The sequence below is a fragment of the Episyrphus balteatus genome, chromosome 3 (genome assembly GCF_945859705.1).
Source record: "Episyrphus balteatus chromosome 3, idEpiBalt1.1, whole genome shotgun sequence".
NCBI lineage: Eukaryota > Metazoa > Arthropoda > Insecta > Diptera > Syrphidae > Episyrphus > Episyrphus balteatus.
In genome coordinates, this window is record NC_079136.1 from 82,183,240 (window position 1) to 82,210,883 (window position 27,644).

The following is a 27,644-nucleotide window of genomic DNA, read 5'->3' on the forward strand; positions in this document are numbered from 1 at the left end:
TGAAATTTAGTAGGTAATAGGTAATAAAATAAATTATAATTGTGCAAAATATCAATTAATTTCATATTCAAAATTCTGAGATAACGGTGAAAAGATGTTTTTTTTTTCTAAACACGTTATATCTTTTGATCTAAAGCACATAACAAATGCATATCATCACACATAATGGTACGTGCTCTACAAGTTATATAATCTTTAATTGAAAAACTTGAAAAATACCTCAAAACACCTGTGAAGATCTGTTGCCGATGACCAGCCACCAGTGTAAGAAGTACCGTAATCTGAGTTTGGAATTTCGACATAGTTGGCTTTAAAAAATTCTAGCTTTTCTTGTAGGCATCACAGAAATAAGATTGAAACGTCATGTGAAAGGTGAAATAATACGCTTTTACATGATATAAAATTTAATATAGGTTGTCTTTCAAAAAAATTGATTCCATATCATGAGAACATAAAAATAAATTTTTTTTTTGCTTTTTTGATGAAAATAGATTGAGTTCAGAGACTTGATCGATATATATATATATTTTGAGCTAAGAAAATAAGCTTTTAGATGGTATTAAATTTATTGTAGGTTGTCATATAAAATAAAAGATGGAATAAAAAAAGTTATATATTTTTTTTTGCAAGAAAAATCATTTTTAAGGTTTCACTTCAACCACGTGTGAATTGCACACATGATTTTTTTTTTTAACTGTACGGAACTCATGGCCAACATTTTGTTAAGTTCAATTATTTTTTTAAGAAAAAAATATATAAAAAAATGGCATCACTTTTTATACAAATAACTCACAAAAAAATGCCCACACAAACTGTATACCTACTGAATATGAAGAATAAAAACAAAACAAAATCAAAAATAAAACAAACACACAAGTCAGGGGAAATTCAAAGAAAATTTTGAAATCACATATAACTATCCATGAAGAATCATAACAAACCATCATATCAAAAAAAAAAAAAAAAAAAAAATGAATACCTCCCCTCAATATGGCAGCCATCACAATCAGAAGAATCAAAACCATCAGTATCAGTTTCTCATCCAGCAACAAACAGATTGGGGCAGGAATTTAATATTGTGTTATTTCAACAACAATTTTTATACCCCAAAACATTTCCTTTGAAACCATCATTTTATAGGAGAAATCAGCGAGTACCTACCTACAATATTTTTTAAAAGAATGAAAGAACGAAAGCTTAACTTTAGATACATTACTGACCAAATATACAGCATCCACAACCAGAGAACAAAAAACACAACAATAATAAAATAGGGGAAAACGTACCCTCTATAAATGAAAATAAACTTTTTCTCTCTCTCAATAGAAAAACCAGAATCTCTGCTAGCCAAATCGATTTTAGTCAGGTGTAGTCAGTGTTCGAGTTCGGTTGAAGGCATCGTTTTTGTTTGCTACATCGGTTTTTTATATTCAAAAGAAAGTACTGTTTTTGCAAGGATATTCATCATCGTTGGGTTGGCTTTTCTTTTTCTTTCCTTTTTTCTAATAAATTGATAAAAGTGAATTATTTATATACATATATCAAACACTTAAAAGTGATCCTTTTGAAAGTTGATACAACCCCATAAGGATTTAGAAGAAATTTTGAAAAATTCCTTTGCATATATAAAAGTGTACACTTAGACTGTTCAGTATGTAACCATCAGGATCAAAAAAGGAAGAAAGAAAAAAAAAAAAAAAAAAAAAAACATAAAAAGAAAACTTGATAAAAAAGAAGAAAAAAGAAAAAAAAAATCATACCTACACTCGACAAGGAAAGCTCTCCTAGATTTTGTATGTTTATGTTGTTTTTGTAAATGAAATTTTCATCTGGTATACAAATATTCACCACACCCTGATCTGCTTTTGCTGCTGCTGCTGCTGCTGTTGTTTCTTCTTCTTGTTCTGCCTTTGCCTGCTGTTACCTACTTTTTATTATAGAGCTCCATATCCTTGTCGTATGAAAATTCGGGTGCAAATACTGTCTTCCCTTGGTGACATCCGTTTCACTACGCAACATCCTGTCGGTCGGTAATAATCACTATAGCTCTTAATTTTCAATCGAATTATAAAATTTATATATGAAAAAATATAAATAAAAAATATTTTCAAATCTAACTTAGAAAATAGTAGAATTTTTTTATAACTTCGTATGTATCTATACCTACAACAAAAAAAATTATTAAATATATATATAAAAGTGAAATCCTTTTTCTCATGTCTAAATGCTGGATGTGATAAATCTTAACCGGTGATGTGGAACTTAATAATCGCAAATAAAAAAGTTCACACAGTAACATCAGTAAAATAGTTAAAAAAAAAAATACAAGTGAAAATTTCTAGTTTGTATCTGTAATCAGTGAAAATTTGAAAAAAAAAATCAAATTCAAATCCAAAGAGCATGAGAAGAAAACATGTTCATCGAATATAATAGGAGCGAGTGATTAGATGAAAAGTGGTCTGGCAAATTAATTTTTGTTTTTTCTACCTTTGAACCAAAAAAAGTCCCAAATATTGTTAAATTTAAAAATCAGTGATAAAAAAAATCCTCTAAAGAATATTATATCCAAAAAAATTAAGAAAAAAACTCAAAAAGGAAGTGCCACTATTTCCACCCAAATCAGCAACAATTTATTTTTTTAAAAAATACAACAATGCTTTAACAGAAGAAAAAAATCCAACAACAACAAAATTAAAAACTCCAGGGAGGAGCTGGGAAAACTTAATTCTGCCACAACAACAAAAAAGAATTTGTACAAAAAATAAAAAAAACTTTATCAGAAAATCCACATCTCGTCGTGTTCTATATTTGATCCAGATAACTAGAAGCCAGATACTCACTAAAACACACTTACCTATCTTGCCGCTGAGAGAGCCGTGAGATTGACAAGTTTAAAAAGTGAGAGAAGAGAGAGTTGAAAATTTATATCCTGCGAGAGGAGCTTTCTTCTATTTAGTTGTTTAATTCTTATATTTTTTTTCGGTTGTTGGTTGATTCAGTAACTACTTTTTGTAAAAAGCAGAGGAGTACCCTACTCTATCATCATCATCATCAGCATCATCGAAAAGGAGTCCTGAAGCATCTGTGTATCTAATAAAATAAAGAAAAACGAAGGAAGACTTACGACAAGAAGACGACGGAAAACGCGCGGCAAAATATTCGCCAAGGTATGTTTTTTTGTGGGAATCTAAGAATTTGTGTGCTTAGATGTTTTTAAGGGTCATTTATAAATGAGAGAAGGGTTGGTTATATTCAAAAAAAAAAAATTTGGAAAAGGGTGTGTAATTTGGGACACATTCTCAACACAGTTCTCTAAAGTTGAATTTTATTCATGTATTTATTTACTTGTTTTTTTTTTTATTTTTAAAGGTTTTAAAGAGGCAAAAATGTTTAAATGAAAAATATGTAATTGATTGCGCACTGTTGCTTTTTTTTTTAGGGGGATGATAGGTAGGTATCTATAAAAGACAATTTAATTGCACAAGAAATTAAGTGTGGGTGATGGATTTAAGGAGAATATAAAATTTTTATAAGGTATAATGGTTTTAGAAAATAATGTAGTGATAAAATTTGGAAAAGAGCTTTTTTTCGGGAGAATAACAGGGAGCGTCTGGATGACCTACTGAGAAATATGTTTTACATTATTTCCAGATTCCATAATAATGTGGGAGTATTTGGGTAATTTTAATGTCAGTTTCTCTGTTTAATTTAAGACAGGATGGATGTGCTTAGACTAAAGTTTCTGATAGAAAAAAACATTTTTTCTATTGTTCAAATTATTTTGGCTATTTAAAAAAATACTTTGTAACACCAGAATTGTTAAAAAGTTAAGAATGACTTTAACCCGACATATTTCCTTATTAGATAGATGGTTAAAATTTGTACTTAAATTCTTTATTTTTAACTTTTAAGGAAGAACCACACCGAAAAAGTATGCGAGTGTATGAACAACATTCCTAACCGGTACATCACCGTTCAGGTGTGGATTTTTTATATATATAGTAATTCGTACAACTACACCTTTCGGGGATGCTCCTTCCTTAAGTTGGAACTTTTCTAGAGCTAAATTTTTTTCCAAAGCTTTTTTTAAAATACTTTAAGCAAAACATTCGAATGGGTTTTTTTTTCAAAAATTCATTCTAAAAAGAAAAATACATCTCTTTAAAGTAACTAGAATATATTTCTAAACCTTACAACTCATTATCTTAGTTAGATTTAGTTAAATGAACATATTTAGCCCTCCGTTATCAAAAAATTAAATTTAAAATTAATGGCTTATAAAATTTGGCACTGTGGTTTCATTTATCAGTTTAACACACAAATAAAGAATCAGTAAAGTCCATTTTAATATCTCACTTTAGAAAATATTTTTTGATTTCTGGGATGATTTGGAACTAGTACCGAAACAAAAACTTAATATACATTTTAAATTCATTGAAAATAATGTAGTTGGTGTGGTAATCAAGAACAAAAAGAGTTTATTCAAATATCCAAGTGATAGGAAGCATACATAACATCATTAAAGCTGGTATTGCTACTATATCTATAAAACCATAAGATATAATATAATTCTGCAGTATTAAATATTCTTAAATCATGAACAACATGGTGTCCCAAAAGTAATGGATCAAACTAAAAATGCTGATAGAGGCCAACTTAAGGCCTCAAAGTTGCCAACTTTTTCATCCCATGCAATAATTGTCCCGGTATTTCAGTTTTCAAAAAGGTATAAAAGTCTTCAAAGTTAAAGTTAGATTGAAATATATTACAATTTAAATTCAACAAAACACGGTTTTACAGAGCAAAAATCCAAACAAAAATAGAGGATTTTGTTCAAAAAGAAATAAACAAACAACAATTCGAGAAAATTTGTTAATTTTTGTTTGTTTTTTGCTCTTTTTGAAGACTTTTTAACTTTTTTAAAAATTGCAATACCGGGACAAGTTTTTAAAACAATACAATAAACCAGTGTCACACCATACAAATGTTTTTCTGCGTGTTGCTCGGAAATAAAAGTAAGAAATTGAGTTTTTTATAAAACTTGGAACTTTTAATTAATTTGCAGTGAAATGGCATATGAAATAAAAAATATTTCGATCAATTAACTGTTTCTTATTATTACGCAATGTTTTAGTGAAAGAATAGTAGGAAACCAAAATCAATTAATTTTCGAATTTTCACAAGAATTTGAATTTAATTGAAAACCGTAAGGATTTTGGATGAACAAGTTACCAAATTCTGAGAGGCTTTAAGTTGGCCTATCAGCAAATTTCGTTTGATCCATTACTTTCTTTTGTAACACCCTGTATAAAATCTTTCACCTTTGTTTACAAGTTAAGTATCACATTTTCACAAAACTGAATCATATCGTCGTCGGCGTAAAGCAAAATTGTTCTAAATCCACTTTTTACCGAAAATGAGTTAATGATGCAGTTTTACTAATTTGAGGGTGCTCTTTCCGAATTTAAAACCCGGAAAAACAGGGAAATAGCCTTTTGAAAATGAGCCTGAGTATTCTTGATTGTTTTAAGTCCCATCGTATTTTGTTCTTAGTCCACTTTTTATTTAAGGAAAAAACGTACTTGTATAGGAATTTAGGGCTTTTATTTTCAAAAAATATTTAAAAATAGTATGCACCTACTAATGACGTAAACTTGTATATTTTATTCAAGAGGAAAGAACAAACTTTATAAAAAACATAACTTGAATGGCAAACGACCAGAAAATTGTCACTTTAAACCAATTTGAAACTTAAAAATCGTAACCTGTAACGTTTGCTTTTTGTGAGTTAGAACAATTTTGCTTTACGGCGACGATATATAGAAACACATAGTCCTGCTAATAAGCTTTCAATGCATACCTACCAGATCCTAAATGGCATTAATTGCATAAACAAAACAAAAAGCACGACTGGATCGACTTACAGTAAAAATTTCTTAGATTTTGAAAAATTTGTTTTAATTTGAAAACAAATTTAAAACAAATTTTAAAATTTTGTTAGCCAAAAAATTTGAAATAAATTTTGTTAGCCAAAAAATGTTAAAGAATTTTTTATGAAAATCGTTAAAGCATGGTGTCATTTTCTCTTCAAACGCTTCTGTTTCAAAATTTTCGTTAAAACCAATATAGAATCATTTAGAAAGAAGTCAAAAAGTTCAAACAACTTTTTTTTTTCTATAGTAGACGTTTTGTATTCAAAATTGTTGGAGCCGTTTTTGAGAAAAACAAGATTTTCTATTTTGGCCATAAAAATAAAATTTCAGTATAATTTCTAGGGAATCTTTTAAAACTCATAACTACCAAGTGTGAACCAAATCGCTTCGTTGTGGTTTGAGCTGTAAATCGAGATTGAGACAGACACACTGACACAGATCTAAATACACAGACAGCCATAATTTCAGGACCCATTTTTTTTATTCTCCATACTATTGTCATGTATGAAAAAAAAAATCGAGAAATAAGCTATCAAAGGATGCCATTTTGTTTATTTTCAAATTTCATCATCATTTAAAAAAAAGTTTATAACATTTGTAAGTTTTTCTATAGAAATAAATGTTACACATACACCCCAGTGACCCGCAAATTTTTCCATTTGTGGAATCATATTCCCAGAGATTTTCTGGAAAAATATGAGTTTTCGATCCGCTGTGTGTCGTCAAATTGAGTTGTAGAAATACAATGCAATTATAGCTAAAGAAAAAACGTTGTGACATTGCTTCTTGGAGCGAAAATTCTAAGTAGTCATTTTTTTAACTTGATTTTGATTCACTCAATTCGACTGAGATTACATTTGAAGAAAAGACCTGATGAGGTTGCTATCTAGTTTTGTATATTTGTTTTCCGGGAATTCATAAAAAGTGTTTAAATGAAGATATAAAATCGGGTCTGACAAGAGTGTCCAGGAGACCACTGTGCTATTTTCATTAACCCAATACAACGCAAAGTTAACTAAATAATTTTTAATTTAGAGGGGAGTGCAAATTAGATTTTTATTCGCTGTTAACCATCTTTTGTTTCCCTGAAAATTTTGGGGGATCAGAAGGAGACATTATCGTCCACCTTAAAAGCATCTATAAATGAACTGGAATGTGAGAAATGTTCTCATTGCAGCATATTCTAAAACAATTTTAATAACCAATATTTTGTCGGAAAGAAATGCTTATAAACCAAAACCTACGATAAATATACAGGCCAATTCGCTAAACTATTATATTTTTTAATGCAGATTTAAAAGACTCATTTTCGGGGTGATAGATAATTTATTTTTTGTATGTTAGAACAAAATCTACTTATGTGATGGCTATTGACGTCATAATTCCCACTACACTATTTTTGAATAATTCTGATTCCTTACAGTTTCTAGTTATGTATTAAGCCGGATGTTTTGAGCAAAACTGTGGATTTATCTTGGAAAAACCTAGAGCCTACATACGTGGTTTGATGAATGATTTGTGCTGTGATTTTGTATGCGTGAAACACGTGAATCAGCTATTTTCATAGCCATAATTTCATCCTTGTGATTTTCTGAGAAATTCACATCAGTTAAATCCTTATGATATTTTCTGAGCATCGTATGTTGTGCAACTCATTATTTACAATAATATTTATTTACAGTCGTATTTATTAGATTTTTGTCTACATATACACTGCATAACTTTTTTTAAATTGTTGAAAATATGCTTTATTTAATAAAAATAAATAATAATCACATTATTCGCGGTAAAGACAATCTACTCTTGTGTATAAGTTTGACTGCTATAGGACAACAATAAACTAAACAGGGTTTTTGATCAAATTTTCAAAATTTAAACGTTGTATAAAGTTATACAAAGTTTCGTTTCCTACATTCTCAATGAAAACATTTGAGTTATCTATCTATGTATCTACTCGATCGGAACTTTTAATTAAAATTGAATATAGATTTAATTTAATTTAGTATCGCAAATCGTATGCTTTAAAATTCCAAAATCTTAAATTATCTATTTTCAAGTGCATCAAAAAATATTCATTTAATTCATGCCACTTAAAACTTAGGTATTAAAGTTTGTGCAGTTAAAGTGTCCAATGTCAGTTTTATTATGAAAAATCACCACAACAAGACAAATTGCAAATGATTACTGCTAATTCAATAAAAATAAGTTTTATTGCATTCATAAGTTGTTAAACTGTTAAATGGTATTTTTGCCAAATAAACATCACTTAGTTAATTCACAATAGAAAAAAGAAAAACCATAATATAATTCATGAAGATACTCTTGTACAAAAAGCAAATGCCTTAAAATGCTGTGATAAGTTAATTTGCAAAATTATTTCAATTTATATTTTTGATTCCAAATTCTAAAGTGCACTTGAAAAGTATTAAAATGCAATTGACTTCGACAATCATAAAAAAGTTTTGAATAATTTCTTTGAAATGTCTTGTTGAGTTCTATTAAAAGTTGTTTTGTGTGAACTTTGCAACAAGTAAACAAAATAATGAACCGTGATAAAAAAATATTTTAAAAAGAAATTGTATTTTAAAATGTTCTAGTTCTTAATGAGAAATTCCTCTTATTCACAATATTAGTGCATAAAAAAACCTATTTATGTTAGAATACATGTTCTTGATCTTTATTTTGGTTTAAAGAGATAAGTTTAGGAGATAAGCTTAGGAGACTGTCTTAATAAGGACACTTTTCGAATACATAATACAGAAAATATGGCAAAAAAACAGTTTTTTTTGTTAAATCGAATTTCAAAAAGTCAGAAAATAATTTCAAATTTACCCATTTTGATAATGGAAGATAAATTAAAGTATAAGTATAAAAGAGTACGTATACGCCACAGTGAATGAGCTATAGCCACTCACTTTTCTGCCATCATGTTTTTAAATATAAAAAATATTTTGAAAATTTTTCTATTGCAGAAATATAATATTGTTTTTCAAAATTTTAGTAATAAAATAACTTTGATTGATAATATTATTCTAATAAAGGGTTCTAACTTAAAAAAATACCTCCAATAAATTATACTTTTTCTTTAAAGTATATGTAATTATGTATATACAAACATCCAAATTTTTTTTTTTATTTATTACTTTTAGCTACTTAAAAAAAGTGTATGGTTTTTTTCTTATTTATTAGTGGTTTGGAAGCTACAAAAGGCTGTATGATATTTTTATAAACAAATTTTGTTTTAAATAAAAGGTATAGGTAATCCATGGTCAAAAAAGTTCTTGATTTTGTTTAATGAAAATATTTATAGTCATTATTGAAGAAATTATTTTTAAATCTTAAAAATTTCCTCATATTTATTTTTCAAAATTACACGTGTGTTTATACCTCGTACATTCTACAATCTAAATCTACATATCGTCGCCTGAGAATTGTTTTGTCGTATACGCCAATTTTGGAATTTTGGGAAATCGCATTTTAAGGTTTGAGCTTTTATAAAAAAAAAACTGGCCGATAGATTTTTTTCAATTTTTAATAGAATATTTTGTGCGATATCTTCTTTATATTTATGTTGTCAAAATTGTCACATCTATTTTAGTTTTCAAATTATCAAGGTTTTTATCCAAAATCAGTTTGTCGTAAACGCCACCAAAATCAACTTTTTTTTCCATCCCGTACACGTACGACAAAGTAGGCGCACGTACAACATTCCAATACTAAAAAATAAATAAAAAAATTTTCACAGTTCGTTTTTATTTATTAATTAAATATTTAAAAAATAGTTTCTTATTACATAGAAGTAGTATTGGTTTGACTTAGAGGCTCAATTATTAAAATAAATATATCTAAAATAAAGAAAAACCAAAAAATATGACCATAAACATAAAAAAAATTTAAAAAATGTCTTAACAAAAAATAAAAGTCATCCTATGGCTATGAAATATGAAAGAAATAAAATAAAAATAAACCATGTTTGGTTAAATTAATATATGGTCATGGTCATAAATAAAAGTAAATTAAATAAATATCAAACTAAAGAATTTATTCTAATTTTTTGATTTGACTTCATAATATTCTTGGTCTGATTTAGGCATAAATATGAAAAGGCTTTTAATATCAATAATCTTATCCTTAGTTATCGAGTTAGATTTTTTAGTAATTTGAAGACATTGGCTGAACAAATTTACAGGAGTTGTTATGGTAGACTTTTTATATGTTTCAAATATTGATGAGCTTTTATATTCCACTTTTCTACCGCTCGCTTTATAAAATAGTGTAAAAGTATCATCAGTATCATCAATTTGCAAAACAATAACGCAAATTTAGCGAAGAACAATGGCGCCTTAAAAAAATAATTTTCGACCAGCAGGTGTTTTTTGCGAGCGGGTGCAATAACAAAACTCACAGCAACCCTTTTTCGCTTCGTTCACGACAACGCGCGTGAACGAAGAGGCGCCACGGGCTCGGCGCCCACGACTACAGTCAACTTGTTGTACTTGTGTGTTCGATACAAGATCAATAAGTATACAGCAATAAAACAGCAACCTTTTTTTCACTTTACTTCGTTGAAGACAGCGCGCGCGAACGAAGTGACAAGATCAATAAGTGTACAACAATAAAACAATAAAACTGCGACCTTTTTTCACTTCGCTCAAGACAACGCGCTTGAACGAAGCGGCGCCCGCGACCGACTTCTTGATCTTGTGTTCGATAGAAGACCAACAGTGTACATATTTATAAGCGGTACTTGTGACCGAGGATGAGGTCAAGTATCTAGCGGCAGGAACAAACGACAAGAACCATGACAAAATTAAATACAACATTTGAGAGGTCTTTTTCTTCCTTGCACCTCTAGGAATAGTGCAAAACCTCAAGTAGCGCAAAGCTTAATTCAGCCCTTAGTTTTTAAATTCCATGTCCTTATAGCACATGAAGTCCTTATTTTCAATAAATACTTTTCTAGTAGGTTTATTATATTTGTTTATATTCTATTTGGGTCATATACCTACATACATGTAAGACAAAACAAGTTCGAAATTTTCTACCCTATCTGTTTTGTACGACGTACGACAAACCAATACTGAAGAAAAAAAAGCTGAAAAATACATAGAATTTTTGTCGTAAACGCCAAAAGTTGGTGCTTACGACAAACCAACGCTAATCCGATGCTTATTTTGTGGATATACGACAAAATGCACACTAATTATCTCAGTAACGGTAAACGATAGGACAAATCTGATAACAGAAATGAAAAGAGAACGTTCTAAAACCTATTACTACATATCCAGTTTAAAAAAGTGCATTTTGGCGTTTACGACAAAACAACTCTCGGGCGACGATATCTCGTTCAACTCGGTAGATCGGCAAAATTGTAATAGATTTTTGTACGAAAACCTAAATTTAGATTGAAGTTAAAAAATTGTACTGAACTTATATGTTTTGGAATGTTGATAGGGATAGGATAGATACAAGTACCAGCAGTATAAAATCAGATCCAAAATAAACTCCTGCTCAAAATTAATTTGAAATGGCTTTAAAATCATTTGTTGTATTTTTTTGTGTTTGCTTATTGTTTAGCAAGTCAGAAAAATGCTTAACTGCAACAGTATTATCAACCAAAAAAAAAAGATGAACCAAATTAAGCAATTCAAGGTCTGAAAACTGATATTAAAGTATATATCTGTGTGGTCAGTTCAAAGGTGGCATATTTTAATCTTGAAGATATTCTCAAACCACTGTAGCATGCATTATCGTGCATCATACTAAACTGTGGACCAAATCTAGGGGTGATTGGAACCGCATGCTGTTCGAGGATATCAGTCAAGTATCTTTGGTATCTTTACTCCATGAAAATTTATGACTGATATGATCTCTAAGAAGTTCGCGGGTTGACAGATAGACTTCAGCATATACCTCTCCAAATCTTCCCCACAAACATTTTACTCCATACCTTCAATTTAAGCTCACTCCTGTCTTATTTCAGAAAATAACCACGATGCTGTGAGATAAAGTAATAGTAGGACTTTTCTGTAAAATAAATATGATGTGCGTTAAATTTGAGCAGGAGTGTAGCTAAAAAACGCAAAGTTTGTTGAGGTTTTACAGTTATTTTTTATTCTAAAAACTTAAGGATAAAGTCACCAGACTAAATTTGCTGCAATTTCAGCACAACCGCTGCTCTGCAGGGTCAGAAAATTCCGGAATTTTTCGCGGTTTTTTACTCCAAAGTCAGCTAGAATAAATATGTATTTCGAATATGCAATTTAACAACTAGGGTCTATCCCAATAATATCCTTAAGCCTGCGTTCATTTTTTTTTGTAAAATATTTTTGAGAAAAAAAAAACTACTTTATATCAAAATAAAAAAAAAAAAAAACTCATAAGATTAAAAGCTTGACAGCTTATTATAATATTTAAAATAATTTTGTGAATAAATTATGTTATTTGTTTCGTTGGAAAATATTTCAAATCTGGTTGATTTTTCTAACTCGTCCAATAATAACTAAGATGAACTTTGCTCAATTTGGAACTGTCCACGTTTTTGACCAATCAAAATTGTGAATATGTGTAGAATTTTGTTCACTACAAATCGGAAGTCTTTTAAAGGTAAGAATTTCTGTGTAAATTTAAAAATTCGGTATTTTCGATTTGATTGAGTCTTCAGAAATTCTTCCATGGTCAAAAAGCATCATTCTTTTGACTTGTTTGTAGAGACCTCTGGTTGTTATTGGAATTTTAAATCGATCATTTTGTTAGAGTTTGCCCATTTTTATGATGCACGTTTTTTATCACAATCGTACTTTTTATTTGATCTATGTAGCTTCAAAATTAAATGCTTTATTTTCAAGGAAAAATGTATTGGATTTGAGACCGAATTCAATTGTATATATTTAATAGACATTGAAGAGAGACCATACAATTAAGCTCTCCGATGTACATAGATCAATTTTTATAAAATAGGTACATGGTGCTATTACATTTCCATAGAAAAATTCTGATTTTCAAATGGGGTAATTCTGATTTTTGATGCAATTGTTTATAGTTATGGCTAAAGGTCCCATCTGTCCTGTATTTTACAAGATACTCTTGTATTTGGAAGGTAAATCCAGTATCCTGTAATTTAGCTTTAAAACCTGCATTATCCTGTAATTTTGGGCAGTCCAATTATGGAATGTAAAATCCAATTTATAGTATTTTTTAACAAAAAAATGTATGTCTCAGTGAAATACATTATATCAACATGAATAAAATCAAGAGTCTAACTTGAACTTCAATTCCTATTATGGACATCATACTAAATTTTAGCTGCCGAGCAAAATGCTCAGCTAACAAAAATCTTAAATCAATACTCGATGTTGAATAATTAGTGTTTTTGTAAGAGTAAATATCCAAAGAAAAAGAACCTTTACAATTTTCCACAAACTGCACTACTTGTAGAACAAAAATATTATTTAAAACATTTTTCGATTTTGAGGAAATTGACGTTTTTTGAAAAGCAGTAAGTATCTTGAAAACTATTTGGCTCAAAGAGCCTATTATTGTAAATTTTGAAACTTGTATGTTTTATTTATTCTTTTATTTTTCTTTAAGAACGAAAATCACTCATAAAAATTCAAGAGTAAGGTTTTTTCATGTTATTGGTAAAAACATCCTGTAAAAATCCTGTTTTCAGAAAAAAATTATCCTGCTATATGGTAAATTTTCTTCATTTTAAGCTGTATTTTGCCAAAATAATAGTATGCCCTAAGAGCGTTTTTAGATTGAGTTTCGAATGCCAGATTATAAATGATGTCACAATACCCGAATTTTTGGTCTTTGTCGATCTGAGATGTTTTTTTTTTTGCAAAACAATATATTACAGTCTTATAAAAATTCCACTACATTAATTGGATGTTAAAATCCTTTCTGTTTACTGTTTCCAAAATATTCTTTTTCCAAAGTATTATCAATTTCGGCGTTTTATTCTGATCAGATCGATAAGAGCACGACTGGGTTGCACGAACTTGCTCTTGGAGTTAAAGTTGCTTAAATTTTTAAGACTTTTTATATAGAAATTTGAAAAAAAAAAATTCGTTTAGAAAAAAAATTTTCAAAATCGTTAGAGCCGTTTTTTAAAAAACTAATTTTTTATAAATAATTTTTTGGAAAAAAAGTTTTAAAATAAAATTGGTATGCCATTTTGTAGAAATCACTAATCAACATCTAAAAACAAAATTTCAAAAAAATTCCATGACCCGTTTTCGAAAATTTGATTTTTCAAAAAAAAATTTTCAAAATTTTTTTAAAAATCCAAAAATTATTTTTTTGGAAATTTTATTTTTGTTTATATTTAAATTGTATAAATGCTTTTTCACAAAAAGTTTCGTTGAAATCGAATAAGCTGTTTAAGAGATAATCGGATTTGAAAAAAAACGGTTCTATCGCAGGTACCGTTAATAATGATTTAAAAAAAAAAAATTTTCATTGAAAAATAGACCTTAGCTTAAAACTAACATTTGAATTTTTTAAACAAAATCGTTGGAGCCGATTTCGAGATATTTTAATTTTACTAAAATCGGTATATGACAAGTACCGTTATTTTTGGTCCAAAAAAATTTATTCCAAAAACCCCTCTGGAGAGTCGCCAAATAACGCTACATACCAAGTTTGACATTAATCGGTCCATCCGTTTAGGCTGTAGCTCCTTATACAGACAGACAGACAGACAGACAGACAGACTGACAGACTGACAGACTGACAGACTGACAGACTGACAGACTGACAGACTGACAGACTGACAGACTGACAGACTGACAGACTGACAGACTGACAGACTGACAGACTGACAGACTGACAGACTGACAGACTGACAGACTGACAGACTGACAGACTGACAGACTGACAGACTGACAGACTGACAGACTGACAGACTGACAGACTGACAGACTGACAGACTGACAGACTGACAGACTGACAGACTGACAGACTGACAGACTGACAGACTGACAGACTGACAGACTGACAGACTGACAGACTGACAGACTGACAGACTGACAGACTGACAGACTGACAGACTGACAGACTGACAGACTGACAGACTGACAGACTGACAGACTGACAGACTGACAGACTGACAGACTGACAGACTGACAGACTGACAGACTGACAGACTGACAGACTGACAGACTGACAGACTGACAGACTGACAGACTGACAGACTGACAGACTGACAGACTGACAGACTGACAGACTGACAGACTGACAGACTGACAGACTGACAGACTGACAGACTGACAGACTGACAGACTGACAGACTGACAGACTGACAGACTGACAGACTGACAGACTGACAGACTGACAGACTGACAGACTGACAGACTGACAGACTGACAGACGGACTTCCGGGACCCACTTTTTTGGCATTGTCTACCATCGTAATGTCATGGAAAAATGTTATCTCAACTTTTTTTTTTTTGTACGAATGCATAACTTGATATATAGTACCTATATCGCAAGTAAAAACGCCAAATGTAAAAAGAAACCTACCAAGCAAAGCCTTACTATGCATTTTAAATACAGAGGGTACTCCCTACAAATATTAATTAATTATTAAATTAATTGTTTAATTCAAACAATGTTGGTCATTGTTTGTCATTGTTCTTAGTTTGCAGTACTATACAAAAAAAAAAAAGAAATAAAAAAACAAAAGAAAAATTACTCATACTGCGTTAGATAAAAATTCTATTCCACTTGCCATCTTCTGTGTAGCACTAAATAGGTTAAGTTTGAAGTTTTTTTTTTTTCTATACCTTTTTTTACAAAGCCTAGTTTTGCAGTAAAATAAGAAAAAAGAAAATGTCCACTCGAGTCTACAGTCTAACTATATACATAATGTATGTATATAGTAGGTTAAGAGCTGCCGTAAGTAATATAAAGGGTGTCTTCTCAGACAACTCAAGAAGACTTTTCGTTCATACGCACATGCACAAATTGATATTATGTAGATATACTTAGAAAAGAATATGAAATTATACAACATCCATTCTACTGCAAGGACTAAATAACACTCTCTTAGTCTTAACTGTCTTAACCAATTGTTCCACAGTGAAATGTAAAATAGTTTTCGAAAAGTAAATACAATTTTTTTAAAAACAATTTTAATATGAATTTAATTTTTCATCTTACTTCAATACAACTTCAATAGAGTAGGTCTTGCGTTGCTCCTTGTTATGAACTACTTAAATTGTTTACTTTTACAAAAATTAACTTTAGTATGTATTATGGTCAAGTTATGTTATTGAAGCAAAGTTTATTGTGTATCCATAGTTGTGCGAAAACAATAATTATGTATATTAAAAAGATTCTATAGTGAAAAGAAGCTTTCATTCATTGAAGCTATTTTTTAAATCTTTATAGTCCAATTACAATACAAATTCCAAAAAATAAATATCAGAACAAATGGACTTTGTTATTTTCGAAAAAAAAGTACACCGAAAAAAAAAAACCAATATCAATTTAACATTTTTTAAATATCAAATTAACATTTTTTAAATATCAGCCAAAAATGCTCTATAAAATGTGTTTTATGATATTTAAAATGTTAAAACAACATTTTTATTATCAGGATGATATTTAAATGTCACATTTTGGAAATTTTTTTTTATATTTTATTATCATTTTTTCATATAAATTTCTCATTCCAAATTATTGAAAAATATTGAATAAAAAATTCTTAATGTGTAATAATTTAAAGGCGCTTTGTGTTTTTTCGAAGTAAAATGTATGATTTACTGAGAAAATTTGATCGGCACTAAGATTTTACTTCACAAAGTTTGGGAAAAAATAACAAAACAATTATATCACCTATAATAGAAAAAATAATATCACTATTATTTTGTAAAGAATATTCCCTTTCAGTAATGTTTTGAAAAAAGAAAGAAAATTTTCAAAATAATAAAAATAATAAAAATGAAAAGGAAAGAAAAAGGTTTCATTATAATAAACTAAAACGTAAAATCTAGTCAACATTGATATTTTAATTGTCAAAGTGAAATTTTCACTATCCACTTAAACTTAAAAAAATGTCAAAATGATATTTAAATTATCAAAGTGAAATTTTCACTATCTTACTGAAATTAAAAAATGTCAAAATGTTATGATAAAATATCAAAATTGATATTTTAATTGTTGGACGACTTTTGTCACTGAAAAATGTTAATTTGATAGCTGTTATTATCAATTTTTTTTTTTTCGGTGTACGACTGATTTAAATTTCTTTTTTTCGGAAAATTCTTCGGAAAATTCAAGATAATTTATTAAAAAAAAATATATATATATTTTTTCGAAAATGACGGTAAAAATTTGTTTAAAAAAAAAAAATATTTGTATTGGATTCATAGAACACTTAATTAGGTAGCAACTAAATATTATACCAATCCCGATTTTTATGTACTTATAGTTCAAAGCATTTTCTGATAAAATTGCTCTGCTAGTTTAATTTTAAGTTATACGTTAATTTTTTCAAATTTCTCAAATTGAAAATTAATATAGTAAAGTATTCGAAAATTCATTTCTGGATTTTACAATAAAAAGATACAATTTTTTGTTTGCAAAATCAATTTTTTGGGAAACGGGTCATTAATTTTCTTAACACTTTGATTTTATGGTTTTTTCATTAATAGAAAATATCATTTTTACTTCCTAAATACATATATGTAGGTACTGTAGAGCATGTTAAAGATTCGGAAAAATATTACCGTGATGGAAAATGCCAAAAAAGTGAGTCTCGCAATTCTTTCTGTCTGTCCGTCTGTATATACCTCGAATCACAGCCAAAACTAGGTACTGGATCGATTTTCTTCAAGCTTGGTAGTAAATGGTTTTGGGTTAATCTCTAAAAGAGAAATTGAAATTTTTTTTAGGATCAAATAAAGTAATGTCATATAACCAGTCATATATAGGAAATAGAAAAGTTATACTTTTTTTCGAAAACGGCTCTAACGATTTTGATCCAATTGAAACAAATTTTAATATATTTTCAAAAAACAAAATTTTGCATTTTTTAAAAATATGAAAATAGGTAGGTACAGACATAGGTACCTACATACATATTTCAAAATATTTTTTTTTAATTCATTTTTGAGAACGGGTTGATAACTTTATAGAAATTTCGTTGTTATCTATGTGTTTAATAATATTTTCTTAAAAATGATACACCAATTTTTTTTTTTTTGAAAGATGTTAGAAAATTTGTATATAAAAAAAATCATGTGTGCAATTCACACGTGGTTGAAAAAAAACCTTAAAAAAATCGAAAAAATATAACTTTTTTGTATTCCATCACTTTTTTTATATGACAACCTACAATAAATTTTATACCATCTAAATGCTTATTTTTTCAGCTCAAAATATTTATATCGACCATGTCTATAAAACATCTAAAAAAAGAGCTAGAATTTTTTTAACCCAATTAGTTTTCATAAAAAAAGCAAAACAATCAATCTCTTTTCTCTTCTAACGCCATTAAATCCATTTTTTAAAAGACAACCTATAATAAATTTTATATCATTATCATTTCACCTTTTATATGACGCTTCAATCATATTTCTACCATATCAACAAAAAAAAGTAAGAATTTTTTAAAGCCAAACATATCGAAATTTCAAACTGAGATTACGGTACTTCCTCTACTGCTGGCTGGTCATCGGCAACAAATCTTCACAGGTGTTTTGAGGTATTTGTCAAGTTTTTCAATTAAAGATTATATAACTTGTAGAGCACGTACTGTTATGTGTGATATATTAAATGAAAGGTAATATTATCAGCATGCGTACTAAAATTAAATAAATATGTTATGTTGTCTAGATCAAAAGATATAACGTGTTTAGAAAAAGAACATCTTTTCACCATTATCTCAGAATTTTGAATATGAAATTAATTGAAATTTTGCACAAACATAATTTATTTAATTACCTATCTACTGTAATTACAATTTCATTTCATTCATCTATCTATTAAAACAAAAAAGTTATGATCAATTGATTTTTCGTGTCGCTTTTTCGTTTTATCTTGTTTCAAATCACTTAAAAGAATTTTTTTAACGATTTTGAAATTTTTTTTTTCTAGAAATTCCTTTTTATATAAAATCACAAATGGCATACTTGATTTTCTGTAAAATCGGTGTTGAATTAATTATAAAAACAATTTTTTTTATTTAATAACTTCTGAGTTATGAAATACTCTCAAAAAATCAATTTATAATTTTTTTCTTTAACATTAAATCTTTAACATTAGACTTTTACCATAAGACCAAGTACTTGTGACCCATTCGTGCATTTTATTTAAAATAGCTCTGTTCTAAGAATTCTTTGTTTTATTAAAATGCATTCTTCGTTTAGAGTTTTAAAAATATTCAAATAGATCTTTTTGTTACAATAAAAACTAATTTATTATAAATTTTTTACATTTCTTAAAAAAATAGAAATCTTTCATGATTTATAACAGTTAATTAAAAACTTTAAAATTCGAACTAAATTTCACTATAAGCTGTTCATTTAATTTTAAATCGCATTTAGACTTAAAAACGATCAGGTGAATAAAATTGCGAAAGAAATAACAAATTTAAAACTTCCACTATCTCTGAAAATGTACACTTTTAATTTATACTTTTATCCATGTTTGAAAAATAAAATAAAATAAAATGCACGACTGGGTCGCACGAACTTGCTCTTAGAGTTAAAGTTGCTTAAATTTGTAAGACTTTTTATATAGAAATTTGGAAAAAAAAAATAAAATTCGTTTTTTAAAAAAATAAAATAAAATCTGAAATCAAATTGCCCTCCAAAACAAATATGCAGTTGTGATTGATATATTAAAAAACTAATTTTGTATAAATAATTTTTTGGAAAAAAAGTTTTAAAATAAAATTGGTATGCCGTTTTGTAGAAATCACTAATCAACATTTTAAAACAAAATTTCAAAAAAATTCAAAGTCCCGTTTTCGAAAATTTGATTTTTCAAAAAAAAATTTTCAAATTTTTTTTAAAAATCCAAAAATTATTTTTTTGGAAATTTTATTTTTGGTTTATATTTAAATTATATAAAATGCTTCTTCACAAAAAGTTTCGCTGAAATCAAATAAGTAGTTTCGGAGATAATCGGATTTGAAAAAAAACGGTTCTATGGCAGGTACCGTTAATAATGATTTTCAAAAAAAAAATTTTTCATTGGAAGATTGACCTTAGCTTAAAACTAACATTTGAATTTTTTAAACAAAATCGTTAGAGCCATTTTTCAGATATTTCAATTTTACTAAAATCGGTATATGACAAGTACCGTTATTTTTGGTCCAAAAAAATTAATTCCAAAAACCCCTCTGGAGAGTCGCCAAATAACGCTACATACCAAGTTTGACATTAATCGGTCCATCTGTTTAGGCTGTAGCTCCTTATACAGACAGACAGACAGACAGACAGACAGACAGAGAGACGGACTTAAGGGACCCACCTTTTTGGCATTGTCTACCATCGTAATGTCATGGAAAAATGTTATCTCAACTTTTTTTTTTGTACGTATGCATAACTTGATATATGTATAGTACCTAATATCGCAAGTAAAAAATTGATTCACAGAAAACTCTGAATAAAAAATCATCCTCGAAAATAACAATAACAATAAAGGAACGAATTTATGAATGATATTTACTTATTCACAACAAAAACCATTTTTGACAAGTTTATTTAGACGTAAATAATACAAAGATACCTTCCATGGAAAAACAATAATCAAATATGTATTTTTTTTTACCAAAGCAGAACATGAATTGTCGCGAAATGTATGCACAAGCAAATATAGATACAATTTCACTCGATTTTTATTGAAAAAAAAAAAAAAAATATTCGTGAGAAAATTGAAAATAAATATCTATTTCAATTGAACTGAATGGAAAATCAAACAAAATTGTCCAGAACTTCCATCATGCAGCGTAGCCATCATCTGTATAGGTAAGGTTGTATAGTACTTATGTGCATTATGCTGTTTATAAAGTGTTTATTTTTCAAAGGCGTGCATGTGCATGGTTAGAAGGAGTTCCTTTACTATCGTCGTCGTCGATAAAAGTGTACTCGTTTCTGTGTACCGAGGGAAACTAGAAAAATAGAATAAGTAAAAATTTATATCCGTTTGTTTGATATGTATCTGCTGATCTAATTTTTTGTAAACAGTGCTGTGCGTGAAGTTTTTACAGTTCAAACTACATTAGTATTCTTTGTATTCAACAACAAATAACAAAAGTTATTTTACATTATGCAGTTTATTTTAATACTAAAACCAAACTAGTGAAGAAATATTTTGGAATGCCCATTTCTGTGGCTTTTGATGTACATTTTCAAGTTCGATTTTTATTTGTATTCATTCAAAAAATAACAAACAGTGTTATTTTTATAAACATCTACATTTTAATTTTCTAAACAGAAAAAGTAGCTACAAGAAAGCTAGCTAGTATTACAATTATCGAACTTCCAGTTTTCTTATTAGAAAACAAAGCATTCCATTTATATATGTAGCTTGCAAGTTAAAATTTTGAGCAAACTTATTTAACTCTTTTTATAAGAAAAATAAACATTAAAAATTATTTTGCTTGGGAATTTGATCAGCGATAGATATTTTAGTATAACTCTTTTTCTAGAAAAAAAAGTAACACATACGCCACAGTGACCCGAATTAGTTTGGTTTGACACTTAAATTACTTCCGTAAACAAATTTCTAAGAATATAACTGAATTCATTGCAGACTCGAGGACTTTAATAAAGTTTTGGTTTAGTATAAAAGAATAAAAGGACTGAAATTGTGAACTTAAAAATGAACTACTATACATAACATATCTTCGGTCTAAAATGAAAACCTGCTACCGTAGCAAACTTCACGCAACACGGCAACACTTACAGTTTTGATTGATACTTTTTTCAAAAGCTAGAATATTAAACTTAATATTTATTTTAAAATGAAGTTATTTTAATCAATTGTTTTTGAAATACCCGATTTCAAAGTCAAAACTTATGAAAAAAAATTTAAAAAGCACATTGAGTACAATTTTCACAAAGACTGTGGACTTCAATACGAAATTGATCAACAGATAAAACTGCCTTAATTGATTTCTTATCAAATCATGAAAATCATAATGTTAATTTGCCTTCTACTTTTTGAGAAAATTGAAAAATGGGTTGGGGTCAAAATTCTGCCGGGGTCAAAATTCTTTTGACAAAATTCTGCTTTCAAAATTCTGCTTTACAAAATTCTGCTTTCAAAATTCTGCTTTTCAAAATTCTGTTTTTCAAAATTCTGTTTTTCAAAATTCTGCTTTTCATAATTCTGCTTTTCAAAATTCTGCAAAAAATTAAAAAGGGTTTGGAAAATGTTAAAAAGCGCGCGCTTTTTAACATTTTCCAAACCCTTTTTAATTTTTTGCAGAATTCTGTAAAATCATCTTTTTGAAAAATTTAATTTATAAAATAAAAGATGAATATTCAAAAATTTGAATAAGAAAAGGAATATACAACATCGGTTCCAATTAGTATACATATTGTATTTGAAAGAAAGTCAGTATATGCATTTCAAAAAATATTTGCGACACTTAAATAAAAAAATTTAGGAAAGTACCAATGTTGAATTACATTGATAAGGTGTATTTTTCTTTAGCCAGCGCATATGCTATAAAAAAAAACAGAATTAGCAGAATTTTTTTTGTTCAAATATAATGCTGGCAGAATTTTGAAAAGCAGAATTTTAAAAAGCAGAATTTTGAAAAACAGAATAGAAAAAAAGCAGAATTTTGAAAAACAGAATTTTCGCTGAAAAAGCAGAATTTTGAAAAGCAGAATTTTGAAGCCAGAATTTTGACCCGATCCCTTGAAAAATAGACAAAATACTTTCTTTATCGGAATCACTCGTTTATTTAAATGTTTCTGTTTTACTTGAGTAAAACTAAAAATACGAAAAAAAGATAGATTAAAATGGCCATACTTTTTATCAGTGTTATGGAATCTACATATACAGTAAGTTAATATTTTTTTGGATTACTTCAAAAATGTTTTTTTTTTTTTTATATTTTCGTCAGGGCTCTGAAAGTAGAGTCAGCTATTTTCCACTCTAAGCTGACAGTATATTTTTGAAAGTGTAGGTCACATTTTTTCCTTTTTTTGAAAAAGAGAAATTAATGCATTTAAAAAAAACATTTTTCAGTGTTTTTTGTTCAAATTAAAAAAGAATACTTACTTTGGAAACTACAAAAAAAATTATTTTTTCCAAATTTCGACCGTTATGGCTGTAGCTCAATACAAATTCGACGCACAGACGAGACGCCTAGGCCAACAGTTGGCCGGCTGAAAAGACGTACAGACGAACGAACTTCTCCATCATCGTATAATAAAACCATCATCTTTCATCTCCATTATCGAATAAATAAATATAAAAAGATACAAAATTAATTTTATTACAACTGTAGGAATTTTGTAGTGACAACTTCAAACTCAATCAATTATTATGAACAGGAGAGGCAAAATATTTGTTCAAAGTACAGGTTTTTAAAAATTTTACAAGAACTGCATTTAACTCAAAAACCCTAAGGATTTGGGATGAGAGCTCTTAAGTCGGTCTTTCATCATATTTCATTTTTTGAAGCATTTATTTTGGGACATCCTGTATATCAAGTAAGGAATTCCTAAACAAATAAAAGCTGAAAATTTATTATATATATTAAAGTTTTGTTTTGAAAAAAGAGGCTATTTTCTAAACGGTAAGTCGTAAAGAGTTGACTTTTTTTTTTAATGATAGACAAATTTATCCAATAGTTAAAAAAGGTATTGAAAAAATTAAAAAAAAATTTCAGAACCAAGTTGTGAAGGTTTTTTTGCAGTCATAGACCTCGGACAAAAAACTAATTACAGGTACGCAAAATTTTGCACAGAAATTTGAGTTGCACCATTTTTTTTATAGGCCCTGTAGGTAATTTAAAATACAAATTTTTGAAAAACAACTAATTTTATGAACTTTTCAAGTTACGACCCTCTTTTTCATTTGAAAATTAACTAATTACAGAGTCGAAATTAGAAATAAATACAATAAATGGCGGAACGAAGTCCGCCAGGACAGCTAGTAGATTTATAATTCGTTGAAAGAGAAGGACAAAAAAGTGGGTCTCACAATTTTGTCTGTCTGTGTATCCATATGTCTGTATACGGAGCTACATAATAATATGCTCTTCTCAATTTTGAAATTTTTTTTTTTTCAAAATTGGTTTCCTTGATTTCCTTGATATAAATTACTACGGAATGAAATACCAAACTTATTCAATCTTTTTTTTTTATTAAAACTTTTTTTCATAGAATATGAACACTTAAACACTCAAATCTAAGACGGGGACATTTTTTATATGTCCCTATACGCGGGTTCGAATCTCCTTATAATCGGTAGTTTTTTTTTTTTTTATTTTTCAATTCAAAATTGTTACATAATTTTGAATGGTGAAACATAATTTTGAAATGGTGCAGAGAATCTTCTATACACAATGAAATGGTGCAGAAGTGGTTCGTCGGTTATGCAGCGGTGCTGCATCATTTTAAGGCCGATATTTTAAATATTACTGATATATCCTTCATCACTTTCAATGCATCACATCGATTTTTGACACTTGTGATTGTGATGATATATTATTTATCACTAAAACGACCATTTCAATACGCATTTCTCCAAGAAAATCACCATGCAAATCATTTTTGACTCCGAAAACATGAAAAGCACCATTTTGGGTCGTCGTAGCAAACTGACCAACCAACTGGCGGTATGAAAAACACTTTTTCGAAACTCTCCAATCATCGTTAGCTTAATTGTGATTTAAAACTTGAACTTTTTTCTTGACACAAACCTTACAAAGTACCAAAAACAAAAATGGCTCATAAGGGTTTGTTTTACATTAAATTTATTCTTTCACTAAAAGAATTAACCATTTTACAAACTCCTGCATTTTTAAATAAAATTAAATTACAGATCAAATTCAACTCTTGTAAATCAAAACAATTATTCGTATTATTTATTTGAAGAAAAAAAAACAAATATTGTGAATTACATGACAAAAAATTAATGAAATATATATTTTAATTGGAAGGGTGAACAGTGAATTTAATTTAAATAAGTTTAAATTTGGCATGTAAAATCGAGAACTTAATGTACAAAACCCTTGAGGTCTTTAAAAGCAATGTTTAAATAATTTGTCTCTATACTTTTTGCAGATAAGTAATCGCCTTTTTTGTTTGTCAGATAGTATACTTAGTTTGTAATTATTGAGAATGAGTTCTTATTTGCTTTTTTAAAGTATACCTACTAGCTGAAATATCAAATTTCATACCAAGATTTCATTTAAAGCTATGTATACCTACCATTCAAAATGTTAAATCGTTCATTCTTAAGTTCTGAGAAAAGTAGGTAGCCTCAACAATATTTTTTTTCGTAATTAGTAAACAGGTACCTCTATAGGCCCATTTGTATATAAACCAACACAATTTTTTAATTAATTTCGTTCTTTCTCTCTGCTGAAAATTATGTCCTAAAATAACTACATCAACATTCGCCAAAAAATTCCTAAGGAATAAAAGTGTTTTTTTTTTTTTTTTTAATGATTTTTGCACAGTACCTTTGAGGCAAACGAACAGAGAACCTCATAGTGATTTTTTTTTTTAGCGTGAAGCAGAAAAAGCAGAGAACAATTCCAATTTCCAGGGATGACTTTGAGTGTGTCCTACCAGAGAGCTAGAGCTAGTGCAGCATGTGCTGCTGCATGGTGTTTGCCTTGGACTCAACCAACCGATTGTTTTTCATGAGCACTTTTTGTTCTGTGAAACCAGCCAGCCCCCAAAAGGAAATTAGGTCAACATTGTTTTATTTTTTTTTCTATTTTTTTTTTCTTTCTGTGTGCTTTGTGTGTTCTATATATGTTTGTATGTGTTTTTTATTTTTTTTTTTATTATTACTTGAAGTTTGCTTCAGTTTTCGAGCCCCTAAGTGCTAAGTGAAACGGAAATGGACGAACATTTTTCCAAATGACTTTGTGTTAATTACTTAATCCCGAAAATTGAAATTGAAAAAAAAAGGATATACATAGATGCATAGGTACTCGTATATACATACGCCAACAAATCAAAAACAGTATAGGGGAAGTGGGGGCAAGACCGCCCACTTAATGTTTGACTGTCTTAAAAACCAATAAAAAAACATCTTTTAAATAGAATAAAGTTTTTATTCATTAAGTTTAATGTTTTTTGCAGAAACTCTCATTATTATAAAAAAAAACTAGCTGACCCGGCGGACTTCGTTACGACTCTTCTGCTATTTGCTTCTAATTTTGGAGTGTGTCAATTTAAAAAAAAAAAAATCGGTTCCCAACATCAAATATCGGTCTTTATAAATAAAAGTATGTGTTTTTTTAGTTCTGTTGATCGCATTATCAAGATTGATGTTTTCAGGCTTAAAGGATATGACAGAACATCAGTTCCTATATTTAGAATATGAAAAAGTACGAATTTAGGCTATTCATATGAATTGGAAAACTAACTTTTGTGAACCCCTTAAAAACAATATGAAGCCGCGACTTGAAGCTGCCAGATATTTTATTTCGGTATTATAACGCATAATGCTATAAAACTGCATATGTACTCTCATTTTAGTTAAACCACCACTCTTAAAATTTGCTGACACATTCTAAAAAGGTGGAGGGTCTAAATTCGACTGTATTTCTTTCTTATGCTTGTTACCTCAGAACTTTCGACGGTTCTCCCAGTCTCATTTCCATCAAGCCCATTTCATATTTTTTTTTTCTTTTTAACAGATTTTGGCTCCGTTTAGTTTTTTTATTTGAGTCAAGTAGCAAAATCGAAAATAACAAAACTGGATGAGCTACTCGTGTAGAAATTTAAATTACTGAGACGAATATTTATAATTTAAATACTGTCACAATTTAGTTTTATGAAAATAAATCTTGGTAGATTCTCAAACTTAGTCGATATTCACACAAAATTTCATAAAAAAATCTTTTAAACAAAATTTTAAAACAAAATTTTGAGTATACCACCCTAACCATTTAGTGGTATGAAAATATATGTACATATGTTGACCGATTCTTAGACTAACCCGATATGCACACAAAATTTCATAAAAATCATTCTAAAAATATATAATCGTCGCCGTCCAATGAAAACTCCCTAAGTCCTTTTTTTACTTTTGGAGAGATCGCATTAGAAATTGGTTATCCAATACTAAAAATTCAAAAATGGTCTAATCTACGTGTTCGTTAACATTTCGGTAAAGTAATTGCTTCGTTACAATTGAAAAATAAAGCTTTGGTTATTGGATAACTGCGAAAATGTAACTGAAGTCGAAATGGACTTAGGGAGTTTTCATTGAACGGCGACGATATAAAAAAAGTTTTGGTTGGCCCACCCTAACCATTTTATGGTATAAAAATTCATGTTGGCCGATTCTCAGACCTACCCAACATACAGAAAAATTTTGTAAAAATCATTCCAAAAAGATATCCAACATTTGCCTTGACCACCCTAACAATTTAGAGGTATGAAAAATAGATGTTGGCCGATTCTCATGGCTATATGATATGCACACAAAGTTTCATAAAAATCGGTCCAGCCGTTTCGGAGGAGTTTGGTTACAAACACTACGACACGAGAA

General features: G+C 28.7%; 1 protein-coding gene across 21 annotated transcripts in view; it reads left to right on the plus strand.

The window, feature by feature from the left end:
- Positions 1–1,355: 1,355 nt before the first annotated feature.
- Positions 1,356–27,644, plus strand: part of LOC129914879 (glutamate-gated chloride channel) — a 119,026-nt gene continuing 92,737 nt past the window's right edge. For 7 of the 21 annotated variants that reach the window (XM_055994308.1, XM_055994316.1, XM_055994317.1 and 4 more), the window contains exons 1-2: positions 1,357–2,898; positions 3,000–3,167. The gene's annotated coding sequence lies outside the window, so the exon portion shown is untranslated. Of the gene's footprint in view, positions 2,899–2,999; positions 3,168–12,369; positions 12,540–27,644 lie in introns of those variants that run through there. The other 14 variants (XM_055994309.1, XM_055994302.1, XM_055994310.1 and 11 more) reach the window with 6 other exon arrangements.